Source organism: Sciurus carolinensis, unplaced genomic scaffold (assembly GCF_902686445.1).
Source record: "Sciurus carolinensis unplaced genomic scaffold, mSciCar1.2, whole genome shotgun sequence".
NCBI classification, from domain to species: Eukaryota; Metazoa; Chordata; class Mammalia; order Rodentia; family Sciuridae; genus Sciurus; species Sciurus carolinensis.
This window is the reverse complement of record NW_025920227.1, coordinates 262015-276912: the sequence shown is the minus strand read 5'-3', so window position 1 is coordinate 276912 and position 14898 is coordinate 262015.

The following is a 14898-nucleotide window of genomic DNA, read 5'->3' as shown; positions in this document are numbered from 1 at the left end:
GGAACACGACTCTATTATTTATATTTTAAATCCATCCCCAGCCACCCATTTGAAGTAAATACATATAAACATCTTTTGGTTCTGTGAACATAATCTCCCCTGATGTGTGCACTGAGGTTCTGTCTGTCTGTGAGCCTCCTTAGGAGCTGTATTCTGAGGAACTCAGTGGCCTCTAGGGCTTCAAATGTGAGGGTTTGGGGAGGAAGAAGACAAAGAAGAATTCAAGTTTCCCCTGCAGTTGTTCAAATGATCCTGACACATGAAGAGCTGTGCTGTCAGAATGTGACTGATCCTTATTTTTCCTGGAGGGGCCACATGTGGATGGGTAAGCAGGAGGTGACACATGAAGATGCCACTGAGTTTAGCTGGAGTTTTATTTCTGCACAATTAGTTGAACCAGAAGTCAATTCTCCTCCTTCTAAATCTATCATATTAAGATTCACTTGAGTCTACCTGGGAGAGTTTGCCATGAGGGGTTGGAAATTTCATGTTTTCCTGGTCTGTAAGCAAAGACACTTTTGTTAATTATCTATTGGGAGGCTATGAAATTGTCTATGTATCTTTCAGGTGATAATTCTGTACGATAATGAGAAATGAAATTACTGACCTTGGGATTTAATCTGTATTGTTGTTAAATTATCTTCATGTTTTGCTTCAGGGAGGTCCTTTGTGTTTTGATAGATCTCAGACCCACAGTTATACTGTATTTTCCTTTGAAATTCTTGTCTCTGTATCTAGAGCTGCAAATATTAAAAACAAATAAAAGCTTCCCTAATTCATGCCAGATTTCTCTCTGTGGTAATCATCTGGCTTGACGAGCAACTGGAAGTGGATATGGCCACCAGAGAGCAGCGAATCATCAAGTCATCTCTATCTAGCCAGGATTCAGGTGGGAGGGAAGGGAACTCATAGTGGTGGCTTTAAGATACATTCCTTCTTCCACAAAGTGACATTGTCACGTCTTGCAGACCCTTCTCAGAAACTGTCTATGGAAAATGTGCTGTGTTATGTGTGTGATGGAGGTTTGCTTTGTTTAATTTGGAAATGCTGCAGACTGCAGTGATTCTGCTCAGAACACTGAAGTCAGAGTACATGAAGTGGGAATCCTTTCCCTAACTCATACTGGTCTTCCCTTCTATCATTTCCTGACAGGAAACATCTGCTTGGAAGTTTGTGGAGCACATGGTCCCCAACAGAGCCTCCCCAGCAGGAGGGCAGCAGGCCCACATCTTGACACCTAATGTCCCACCTAATGCCTGAGACCCCTAGCAGCCTGCAAACTTAGAGAAAAGACAAAGGAGAAAGTGCCAACAACCATAACTGCTTGCTGAGTCTCTGAAGGCTTCTAACTCTATGATTTCTCTATTACAGAATTAATTAGTAATTGTTGTGACTGACACTCAAATCCACAGTTTTCATGGGACTGATGTGTTATTTAGGCTAATTTGCAGAAGTTTAGTAAAAGGTTTCATATCAGCATGAAACATAGTGCACAGTTGATGAAAAATTAAAACATCCAATAATTAGTCTGCAAACTGTCACTTCCATGCTCAGTAAACTAACCTAGGCACAAATGGCACCAAGGACAATCCAGTTCAATGACATCAACTGAGAGTTCATGAGGTCTGCCCTGTCCACCAAGATGCACACACTGTACTCTCCAGTGTTGGGGATTCTCCCAGGACAGGGGACAGGTTCATGCTGAATCTTTTCAGAGGGGCCACAATGGGGAGGTAAGACTCAACTCTTACAGCTTCAGAGAATCACAGACTGCAATAAAAGAAAGGACAGAGGGGCACAGACAGAAAGAGACAGAAGAACCAATGCACTTTTACTACGGAGTCTGTGTAATGACTGTGACGGAGGCAATTCTATGGTATCTGCATGGACATCAGGTTTATGTAAATAAGGTCAATCTCCACCATGGAGTACCACCAAATCATGGAAGGGTCATGGTGCAGTGTCTCAGCTGTCTGTGCCATGTGTTTGCATCTACCTCAAAGCTTCCAGTGAGGGTCAGTGACTGCCTCCAAGGAGAGGGTCCCTGGCCCTTGTTCTGCAGCCATGGCACCTGTGGGAGGTGAAGTGACATCCGTGAGCCTCAGGCAATTCATGATCTCCCTTCTTGCCACACAGGGAGAGGGGAAACTAGAATGAGACTCATTCCACTATGTTCTTTCCAGTATGTGAAAAACACCCTGGTAGGACTCCACTTTCACCCTCACTGCAGTCCTGAGAATCAGGTTTCATTATCTTCCCATGAGCATGAAAATAGGTTGTAGGCAATGATGTGACTTGCACAGAGCCAGTAGAGGACAGAACTAAATCCTGTGTCTAACCTGGAGCCCAAGCTCTGCTCTAATTTGGTGTCTCCCCAGATTCTTTCCCCCGATTGCCTAGAAGTGTTCTTCTCCATGTGTAGGCTTAGTCTTTTTATCTTGACCTTGTGCGACAGACTAGAGATAAGGAGAGCCAAGTGAAGAGCCTGTGAGATAGCTGCAATGTTATCTCCATGCTCAGTCAACCTGAGGTGTCCAACCACACTCAGCATCACTAACCTTTCACTTGATTGTTAGTGATTGTTACTGATTTTCTCCAGTACCTTCTTTTGGATTTGATGGTTAATCTTCTATATCAACATGACTAGGATGTAATGCCCAACTGTGTTGTCAAACACCAGACTAGATGTGGAGGTGTTTTGTAGATGTAAATGCCATTAGTAACAGTATTGTCAGTGACAGCTGAGTAAAGCAGATGACCCTCTGCAATGTGGCTGGACCCCATCCAATCAGTTGAGTGTCTCAAGAGCAGAGACATGGTTTTCCTGGAAAGGCAGGCATTCTCCCCAGGATGACAATGTAGAAATCCTTCCTGAGCCCCTAGCCTGCCTGGCCTTCTTAGTGTTCAAGAAGTGTGCCAGCCTAAACTTTCCTCAGGGCCCTTGCTCCTGCTACTCTCCACATAGTGTTCTCTTGAGTCTAGAACTGACTCATCCCTATTCCTCAGCACAAACATGACCTTCCCCCAGAAGTATCACAGGCCACGGGAATGACTGGTAGTACCTGGCAATCTGGAGTATTACTTGCTTATGTATTTATCCCTCTGTCTACCCACCAGAATGAAGACAGGAAGGGAAGGCTCTTGGTGAATTCTGCTCACTGCCCTCCCTTTACATTGAGAACAACACAAGAAAGCTGCTGCCTAATACAAGAATTGAGTGGGTCTAGTGCTCCCCTGTGGTCAGGTGGGAAGATAAATCTGGTACCAGTGGTTCCATCTAGACTGGAAGTGGAAATTCATGATTACTGATTTATTAAACAAATGAATTGCAAAATCACTAAACGATAAGCATAAAACTGCATTAGTTTTCTCATTGTGAATGTGCTTTTATAGCAGCACTCCTCTGGCCTCCAGTAAGCACCACTGACCCTGAAAGATAACCTCATTCTGGCATCTCACTGCATAGATCCACGTGTTTGTGTTTGTTGTATTTATGGGTCTCTTTGCATTCACAAATGGACTAAAATTGTCTTTTCATGTATATTTGACTTCTACCCAACATTGGTCTATGAGACATGTACATGTTTCCTGTGTTTAATTTCAGGATGTCTATTTCCACTCCTGTATTCTATTCAATGGGGGGAATATACCACAATTTATGTATGGTTTCCATTGCAGATTGTCACTTGTTTTCTTCCAACTTGAAGCTTAAGAAAATATGCTACCATGACTATGCTACATGTCTTTTGGTGAACTCATTTAGTCATTTCTCTGGGAATACACAACTCCTAGTAGGAGAATCACAGCACCATAGACTGTGCTCTGTGCTTGGCTAGGGATAGCATAGGCTCTGGTCTGTATGTGTGTTCCCCAAAAGCTCATATGTTAAAAGCATGGGCCCCAGTTGATGGCTCTATGGGGAGCTGATGGAGTCCTTAAGAGGTGGGCTATTGGAAGTTTCCCAGTCACACTGGAGCATGCACTTGGAGGGGACACCAGGACCCTGGGCCTTCACTTTCTGGATGTCTTGATGTGAGTCTTTTGCTGTACAAAACTCTCTACCATGAGTAATTCCTCAGTACAGGCTCAGGGTCAGTGAACTATGACTCATACCTGTGTACTATGATGTGAAATAAGCCCTGTCCCTCGTTAAGATGATTATCCCAAGCATTTTAACTGATGAATTAAAGCAGATAACATTAATTTCCAAAAATTCTAAGGAATTTGTATCATTTATACTACTAACAATATTCAGGAATTCCACTATTTGCTCAGATCCACCACTGAATGTTGTCTATCTTTTTCACTTTATTGATTGTAATCGGTGTTTTGATTTTGTTTCTTCTGGGAAATATCTTTTTCATATGTTTTGATCCTGTGGATACTCTTCTTTGTTAAGTACCTGTGTACATCTTTTGCCAACTTTCTACTACTATAGTTTATGCCTTTTTTGTCTTTTAATTTTTAATATTATGTCACATTCTATATAAAAATACTTATTTTTGTTGCTGTTATTAAATATCAGTCACCTTTAGCATTGAGGTACTTCCTTTGTCTGGGTTGCATTAGTCTCTAAATGATGCCTTTTTTTTACTTTTTAAATTTTGATTCATTGTGCACAAATGGGGTACAACTATTGTTTCTCTGATTGTATACAAAGTAGAGTCATAACATTTGTGTAATCATACACGTACATAGGGTAATGATATTTGTCTCATTTTATTATCATTCGTTCCCCCAACACCCTCCCCACCCCTCATTTACCTCTACAAAATCTATCCTTCTTCCATTCTTCCCTTACCTCCTCCCCCACCCCACCATTATATATTATCATCCACTTATCAGAGAAATCATTCAGCCTTTGTTTTTTTGGGGGAGGGATTGACTTATTTCACTTAGAATGATATTTTCCAACTCCATCCATTTATCTGCTAATGCCATATTTTTATTCTTCTTTATGGCTGAATAATATTCCATTGTGCATATATACCACAGTTTCTTCATCCATTCATCTATTGAAGGGCATCTAGGTTGGTTGCACAATCTGGCTATGGTGAATTAAGCAGCAATGAACATTGATGTGGCTGTACCTCTGTAGTATGCTGATTTTAAGTCCTTTGGGTATAGGCCAAGGAGTGGGATAGCTGGGTCAAATGGTGGTTCCATTCCAAGCTTTCTGAGGAATCTCCATACTGCTTTCTGGAGTGACTGCACTAATTTGCAACCCCACCAGCAATGTATGGGTATACTCTTTTCCCCCACATCCTTGCCAACACATATTGTTGCTTGTATTCTTGATAATCACCATTCTAATTGGGATGAGATGGAATCTTAGGGTAGTTTGATGTGCATTTCTCTTATTACTAGGGATATTGAACATTTTTTCATATATGTGTAGATTGCTTGTAGATCTTCTGTGAAGTGTCTATTCATTTCCTTAGCCCTTTTATCGATTGGGATATTTGTATTCTTGGTGTAAAGTTTTTTGAGTTCTTTATAGATCCTGGAGATTAGTGCTCTAGCTGAAGTGTGTGGCAAAGATTTTCTCCTACTCTTTAGGCTCTCTCTTCACTTTGTTGATTGTTTCCTTTGCTAACAAAAAGCTTTGTAGTTTGGATCTATCCCAATTATTGATTCCTGCTTTTACTTCTTGTCCTTTTAGAGTCCTATTAAGGAAGTTTGGTCCTAAGCTGACATGATGAAGATTTGAACCTACTTTTTCTTTTATTAGTTGCAAGGTCTCTGGTCTAATTACTAGTTTCTTGAACCATTTTGAATTGAGTTTTGTGCAGGGTGAGAGATAGGTGTTTAGTTTCATTTTACTGCATATGGAACTCCATTTGTTGAAGAAGCTATCTTTTCTCCATTGTATGTTTTGGCACCTTTGTCTAGTATGAGATAACTGTATTTATGTGGGTTTGTCTCTGTGTCCTCTATTCTCTACCATTGGTCTACCTGTCTATTTTGATGCCAATACCATGCCATTTTTGTTACTATTTGTTCTGTAGTATAGTTGAAGGTATGGCCTTAGCTCTTCCTGCTTAGGATTGCTTTAGCTATTCTGGGTCTCTTATTCTTCCAAATGAATTTCACGATTGCTTTCTCTATTTCTCTGAGGTACATTATTGGGATTTTAATTGGAAATGCATTGATAATTTGTATAGTGCTTTTGGTAGTATGGCCATTTTGAAAATATTAATTTTGCCTATCCAAGAACATGGGAGATCTTTCCATCTTCTAATGTTCTTTAATTTCTTTCTTTAGTGTTCTGTACTTCTCATTGTAGAGGTCTTTCACCTCTTTTGTTAGAATGATTCCCAAATATTTTATTTTTTTGAGGATATTGTGAATGGGGCAGTTTTCCTAAATTCTGTTTCAGAGGATTCATCACTTATGAATTAAAATTCATTAGATTTATGAGTGTCGATTTTATATCCTGCTAATTTACTGAGTTCTAGAGGTTTTCTGGTGGAATTTTTCAGCTCCTCTAAATATAGAATCATGTCATTGACAAATAGTGATATTTTGAGTTCTTCTTTTCCTATTCGTTATCCCTTCAATTTCTTTGCTCTGTCTAATTGCTCTGGTTAGAGTTTCAAGGATGATGTTGAATAAGAACAACATCATTCTAAATGGAGAAAAACTGAAAGCATTTCCCTTAAAAACTGGAACAAGGCAGAAATGCCCTCTTTCACCATTTCTAAATGATGCCTTTTAATGATGACAAGTTTATAATTTTACCATAGCCCCACTTGCTGCTTTTTTCTATGATTCATATTTGTATGTGTGTGTGTATATGTGTGTGTGTGTTCTGTTTAAGAAATTTTACCTACTTTAATGTCATGCATATTTTTTTCTAAATGTTTTATTGCTTTACCTTCACTATTTAATGCTACAACATATCCAATATTGATTTTTGGATATAATTTCATCTATATGATCAACATATTTTATATCCATTGAAACAGACAATTCTCTTAAACCTATATTTTTTTTCTAACTGCCCACTTCTTTCAAGGCAAAGTTGTATCACAATGACCTTATATGGATGGGTTATTTCTGAGTTCTCTATTCTGTCTCATTAATCTATTTAATTCATGCATTACAGTTTCATAATAAATCATCATATGTGATAATTTAAGATCTCCATTTTTGCTGTTCTACTGGTTCTGCCCTGAATTATGTTTTTATAATTCATAATTATAAAATAATTTATAATACAGTACATAATTTATAATCTGGTTGGCATGTTGACAACAGAATATTTTGTTCAAAGCCCAGGGAATAATTAAAAATATTAATATGGAGGAGATGAAGCAAGGTGGTGCCTAAGTCAGATTCTACAGTAATCAGTTCCCCACACACACCAACTTGAACAGCCATTCATGTGCCAAACTATCTTTACAAGAACTAAGAAAGTAAGGTGAGAGACCACCTGGTTTAGTGTAATAAGGAAAACACACATTGAATAAAAGCAAAAAGGGACAAAAGAGTCTCCTATATTACCATGCCCCCAACTCCAAGCAGCACAGAGAATTATATCTCGTACTGGCAGTAGGAGAAAAAAAATAAGTACAAGCTTTACACTTGAAATGAGAACTAGGCCCACCAGAGTGGAACCCAATACAGACTAAGTCCCATAGTGCTGCACTGGAGGCAGCACCCATGGACTAAGTTTCTGGAATTACATTAGCCAGGAAACCCAAAGACTGCCTTGACCACCTGCACCAACTGCCTTCACCAGCTGCACCTTGAATGAAAAGGGAAGGAAGCAAACCTCCATTTACTGGAGAGTAGGACAGGAAAGTTGGCAAGGGCTTTGCCTTGGAGGTCAGTGACAGCCCTTCCATGGTGAGACATAATGCTAGGCAGAAGTCAAGGGGTCCCATGAAAAGACCAGGGATTGCAGATGGGACCTCACCTCTAGACCTGCAATAACAGCAGTAAAATAGGCTGCGATTCAGTGTCTATTGCCCCAAGCTGTGGAGTAGACCTCAGTGCATCCCTAAAAACTGCAGAACCTTGTAGCTGTGAGACCAGGTACAACTCATCTTAGTGTCAACCTTGGTGGTTAAGGGACTGTGTCCTCCAACACTACTCCAAACTCAGGTAGCAAAGAGTGGAGCATGACTGAATGCTAAGGTAGTAAGCACAGACTTTTGCCTTGGAACTCAGTGCCAGACTGATGAAACCAATCAGTGGGCACATCCTCATAGTCCCCATCACCAGAGCAGTGTCCACAGAGAGAGCCTGGTACCTGGCAGAGACTCATCTATCAGACTTCTGTTCAAGCTAGTATCACCTGTGGCTAATCTGTAGCGCTCCTGGACCAGGAGTGCCCCTCAGCTATAGCAGACATAGCAGTGGTCTGCCCTAAGGCTGTGCTGGTAATATGGGCTCTGTGGTGTTGGTGGCCACAGAACTGCCTAACTTGTTTCTCCCCCAATATCAGGCAATACATTATGAAGAGGGCAAGTATTTGCTTAAAGGAAGAGAAGGGAAGTAGACACCAAGTCTGATCTATATTGGGGTTTATATGTGGTATCCCCCAAAAGCTCATGTCTGAGACAAGGCACAAAGGTTTGGAGGAGGATTATTGGGTTATAATGGGGGATGGTCAGAGAAAGTGGTTTATTGGAGCATGGCTATGGGGTACATATTTTGTATCTGGAGAGTGAAGTCTCTCTGTTTTCTAATCATCATGTGAGCTGCTTAGCTCTGCCACACTCTTCTGCCATGGTGTTCTGCCTCATCTTGAGCCCCAAGCATGGAGCTGGTTTTCTTTGGACTAAGACCTCTGAAATCATGAGCCTTCAAATAAACTTTTCCTCCATTAAAATTGTTCTGGTTAAATATTTTAGTCACAGCAGCAAAAAAGTTGACTAAAACAGTCTAGGAGCCTGATGCTGGTCCCTCCTGACTCTGCCCAGAGTCAGGTAAAATGCTAAAGTACCTGATCTCTCAGGCTAGTGACTGTGGAGGAGGTCTGTGTCTACATGGCCTCACAAGGCTCATGGAGACAGAATACCTTCTGTTTCACTCTACAAGTACATGCTGAAGAGCATATCATCTACAGATTTGGGACAAACCTAAGCTTGAATAGCCCATTAGTGCTGAAGCAGCAACAATATACTGGCAATGGAATTGTGGCAAACTGGACTTAGTCCACCATCTAGAGCTGAAATAGCAGAAGTGACTCTAGGCTCCAGGAAAATAAGCAGCCTGTTGAGAATTTCTTGAAAGACACAACAAAGGCAGTTTACAAAAACTGGGTTTATTACCTTACCCTTCAATGCATAGAGAACTTTGAACACTTATAATCATCAAGAACTTTCAGGGCAAATATGGGGAGCAATTCAATTTATAATAATAATAAACAAACAAAAAACAGAGGAATAAATCTAACCAGAGTCAAAAGACCAGTGTAACCTGTGTTCATAGATTGGAGGGATGACAGTTGTTAAAATGTCCATACTGCCCAAAGCAATCTACATAATTGGTTTAATTCCTATTAAAATACTAATGCCAATAACATTCTTCACAGAAAAAAAAAGAAAAACAATTCTGAATATTGCAAGATTCCATAAAAATACCAAATAGTAGAACAATCTAGAGCAAAACCAACAAAACAAGAAACATTATACTACCTTACTTCCAAATATACCACAAAGCGGTAGAAATCCAAAGAGTATGGTGTCGACCTAAGAACAGACACATAGTTCAACAGAATGGGGAGCCTAAAATGAAGCCCGTGCCTCTATATCCAACTGATATTCAACAAAGGAGCTAACAACATTCATTGGAGAAAGGAAAGTCTTTAACTGGTGCTGGGAAAATGGAATATCCACAAGAAGAATAATTCCTATGTAAGTGTATGAATATACCACAGTGAATCTCCCTATTATGTAGATACACAAGACACTAATTAAAAAAAAAACTCTTAAGTAAATAGCAGAAAGATAAGTAGAGGAAAGAGAATGGGGGTGGGGGAGGAGGCAAGGGAAAGGGGAAGGACTGGGGACTGAATTAGAGCAAATTATGTTCCATTCTTTTATAATTATGTCAAAATGAATTCTAATATTATAAATAAATAGAAGAACCAATAAAATGTTTAAAATGAAGTTAGATCCCTCCCTATCTCTCATCAGTCAAAATACAACTCATAATTAACTAAAATCCTGAAACTATGAAGTGACTAGGAGAAAAATATAGGAAATGCTTCAGGACATTGAAATGGGAAATGGCTTTCTTTGACAAGAAACTTTCAGCACAGGAAACAATAGACAAATGATAGTGCAGCAAACTAAAAAGCCTCCACATAGAAAAGGAAGTGGTCATCAGAGGGATATTCAGTCAAATAGTGAAAGAAAACACTTGCCAATTATGCATGCTATAAGAGGTGATTAATATCCATAGCATATAAGAAACTCAACAGCAAAATAATAGTAAAGACAAATGGGCCATATAATTAAATAGACATTTCTCAAAAGAGACATACAAATGGCCAACAGGCATATGAAAGATGCTCAACATCACATCCTCATAGTCCCCATCACCAGAGCAGTGTCCACAGAGAGAGACTCTGGAACAGGCCTGGTACCTGGCAGAGACTCATCTATCAGGTTTAGCATTTTGTACTTGAGATTTGTTATTTAGCACTTATAGAAATGAGTTGAGCAATGACTAGGAGAAACAAAATGAGTGGGAAGAGATGCAAAATGTTGCATGAAAAATTAAGACAGTAAGATTATTTATCATATTTGCTTGCTAATGAAAGTACATTGTTAATAAAGATGATTATCATATAACAAGGAGGTCTACCAAGTGACCTTAACTATAGAGATGTAGCAGCTTTCAAAGAGGCAGAGGGGAGATAAGGCAGAAAAAGGAAAGACTTATTCATGACACTTGCACAGGGAGATCCATCAAGTGCCCTTTAAATATAGAGGTGTAGCAGTCTTCAAAGAGACAGAGGGGAACTAAGGCAGGAAAAGCAAAGAACTATTCATGACAGTTGCTGAGATCATAGAAACCTAAGATGTTGAAACTAAGGGGCTAGGAACACTTCCACCCAGGACAAGAAGCTCTGCTAAGGGTGTGCCTCTTCTGGCTACTGTAGTCCTGGAATAATGCGAATTGTCACAAGTGTCCTCTCCAGGCAAGTCTTTCAAACAGAGTGCCACCTCCTGCTTGTATCACTTCTAATGTAGTTCCTTGTGTGTGTGCCTCTGTTTCATACAATATCAAGTAGAGTAACAAAATACTAATAAGTACTCAGCTAAGCTTTAGAAGGGCTGCAGTGACAGAAGCAAACAGCCCACAGCTCTCTCTTGTGTTGAAAATACTGGAATGCTGCTACCTGCCAGAGCCAGCTCAGTGCAGGAATGTGTCTGATGACAGATCTGCATCTTTCTGTTCTTAATCTTAACAGTGTTTAGTTGCTTTGATTTGTATTTATTGAAAACCATTTGAGAACAACAACAAAACTGGTTGATGAGCTTGTGAAGTTTCATATAGTGGGTGAGGTTGGAAGGTCACATGAATAGAATTAGGGGATGTTGGTAGGACCCTGAAGGCAATGCCCCAAGGACATCTGGTTGTGTAGTCTCCACTTTCCAGTATAGAATAGCTTATGGAGCTGTTTAATTGTTGATTTCTTGGTGAAAATCCAAAAGGAACTTCCATGGAATGGTCTAGCAAAACCTACTTTGCAGATTTTGTACAGACTCCCAGACATGTCTGAATTTTGGTACCTGGTTCTTCTGTTCATGCTAGCATGTGTTATTAATGCACTGGGTCTCAGTGTGTATACAACCATCTGTGAACTTGGACTCAGGATAGAAAATGAGCAAGACATGGTCCTTCCTTACAGCCTACAACTAACAGAGAAAAGAGTTTGGCCCTATAATCAACTCCTTCCACTCTTTTGGTAGCTCAATAGGAAATCAGGCTAACAGACACTGCTCACTTTCCATAACAGGAATACTTCTCAAACAAAGAGCACCTCTGATAGTAGCCACAGTGTTGCTGCTTCAACACTCCTTAAGTGTTGTAGCATCACAAACATGCAACTCTGTGTCCTGGAAGGTCGGTGATGAATATGGAGAATAAGCTGTGGGACAGTGAAAGCTCAGAGGTGAGTGTGTGTTCTTCTACTTCTAAGATCACCTCCAATAAGCACCATGTTCTGTCTGCAGCATATTCTAGAGGTATCACAGAGTAACCACTTTGCCCTGCTCAGGAGAAAAACAGACATGTAAACAACTGCCCTCAGTGATTTTGCACTGAAGTAAAAGCAGTGTTCTGTTGCACTGAAGGGAAAAGGGGGCACCAACTGGACCTGCACAGTAGGGGAAGGTTCCATGGGGAACATGGTCATGAGGTTGGGCCAGGAAGGCTGAGCAAAACTATGTAGGACCAGAGGAAAGTTTGTGGGAGGAGGGCAGGGAATATGGGAAGAGAACTGGGCCTTCGATGGGTGTAATAGTCCTACTATACCCCCTCAAAATTCACATGTGTAAACATAATCACCAGTGTGATAGTATTAAGAGGTAAGGATTTGGGGAGGTTATTTGTGGGATTTATGATCTTACAAAAGAGGTTTGAAGGAACCATTCACCTTCCATCTCTCCTGCCATGTAAGGACACCCAGGTGGCACCATCTATGGGAAACATGCCTTCAGCAGACACCAAAATTGCTGGCACCTTGATCTTGGACTTTGCAACCTCCAGAACTATGAGAATTACATATCGAGTTATTTATAAATTTCCCAGTCTGATGTATTTTAATATAGCAACACAAGTAGACTAAGACAGATAGTAAGAAACCCTGGACAACCCAGATGCACATGCTCCTGGTAGATCACATCTTTGAAGGTAACAAAGGGCATGTGAAGAAAAGTCTGCAGTGTTTTAAGCCACAGTGCTGATATATTCACATCCATAAGAGACTTATCAATAGAAAATTCCAGAACACAGAACTGAAAGGACATAAAGTCCATTAGAATATCTTTCTACTCAGAATGTTTCTCCACCCTTCCTTCAAAGCATTGCAGCCTCTGAAGTAGATGCCTCCAGCTCTTATGCATGCCTGACAACCTGATCAATATACATTTACATCAAAGAACACATTTTACTAAACATTTGTCAAAATTTTGTTTGGCATTCTACTTCTAAGAAATGTATTTGTATTTTTCCTTCTCCTAGGTTCTAGAATTTGCATTTTTTGTTAAAAAAAAACTCAAAGTCATCAATATCAAAAAGAAAATATTAGTCCACTTTAAAATTTCTAAGGAAATATCTGTGATCAAACATCAGACTAATATCTCATGCATGCATTCCCAGAAGTAGAGGAACTGTCTTCTGAATGGGTACTGATGTAGGAGGATCTTGAGGTATTCACCCACAGATTTCTATAAAAGAAAAAAATTAAACACAGAATACTACTGCAGTTATTTAAACATGAAGATGAAACAAAAACATTTTAGACAAGTAAAAACAAAGCCCATTTATTGCTACCAACCTGTACAGCATAAAGAACTTTCTTCATTCTGAAGGATCATGACACCTCATGGAAATGTATATTGACATGAAGCGTGGTCAAATGGAGGAAATAGTTATAATGTAAGTTAAAATATCATAATTTTAAGAAGTTATCTTAGAGCTATCCTACTGAGGAAAACAAAGATCTTTTGTGTATACAACTTATACTTACTAATATATTTAACACATTGGAAAATAAAACTGAGAAATCAATTGTGCATATACATGTGTTGTGTATATAATGATATATATCATAAATATTTTGAAAATAACAACAAAACTATACATCCTAACAAAATATCTCTAAAGAAAATTAACTTTTTAAACAATAAATGTTAGCGAGAAGTGTTTAAAGTTTCTGCATTTTCTTTAGTACCTCACTTAAGACAGCTAGACCCTACTTTTTGCGTATTCAATTTGTTACCATAAGGTATATTATGCAGCTGGTAAAACTGAAAATATGCTTGTGATATAATGGGAGCAAAAAGGTAAATAAGGTTTCAAAATTATTCTGAAAATAGTTTCAAACTGATGAACAGCCTAAAAAATTTTATGAACGTCAAGCATTGCAATTTGAAAAAAAAAAGTTGGCTTAGCACAAAAATAAGAGTTTATTTTGGAGTTTGAGGTATGCTGGAGAAGACAAAATAGCACATAGAATGGGTAGGAGAAAATTCAGGAGTACTTTTGCAAGGTGAGTACACTGTGCAAAAGTACAGCAGCACTTTAGAGCTTAACATGGTAAACCAAGACTGCTCATTGAAACACTAATACAACCTTGGGGAAGTGAAGAGAACCATAGCCAATAAGCCAAGAGTGGAGATAAGATTGAGCAGGAAATGTTAATCACTTGATCCCCAGAAAGGCCAAAAAAGAGGAAGAAAAATGATACACAGATGTGATAAGCAGCAAATAATTGTCAAGAAGGAAGGATGGATTCCAAAAGAGCAGAAATTACTTTGTGAGTTATATAAAATTCCAATTCAAAACACATACAGTAATTCAGAATTTTTATTCAGACATAGACACTAAAACTATATGTTGAGAACCAGGGATATAAATTAAATGCAAAAGCACAATGAAAGTATAAAAGAAAAATACTAGCTATAACCTAGCAAAAGATATGTTAAGGTTGTACAGAATGATTTTGAGGCCATGATAGGAGAAAGACACTAACAATAAACCCAATGAGTCAAGAAAATTAGAAGCTCCATCTGCACACGCATGTAAATGTTACAGAGCTTCCACACACATGCAGGAAGAATGAGCACAAATAAAGAACAGAGGCAACTCTACAGTCATAACAGGAGGCTAACAGTTGTATCTCATCTGCCATAGTACATTAGACAAAAAAAT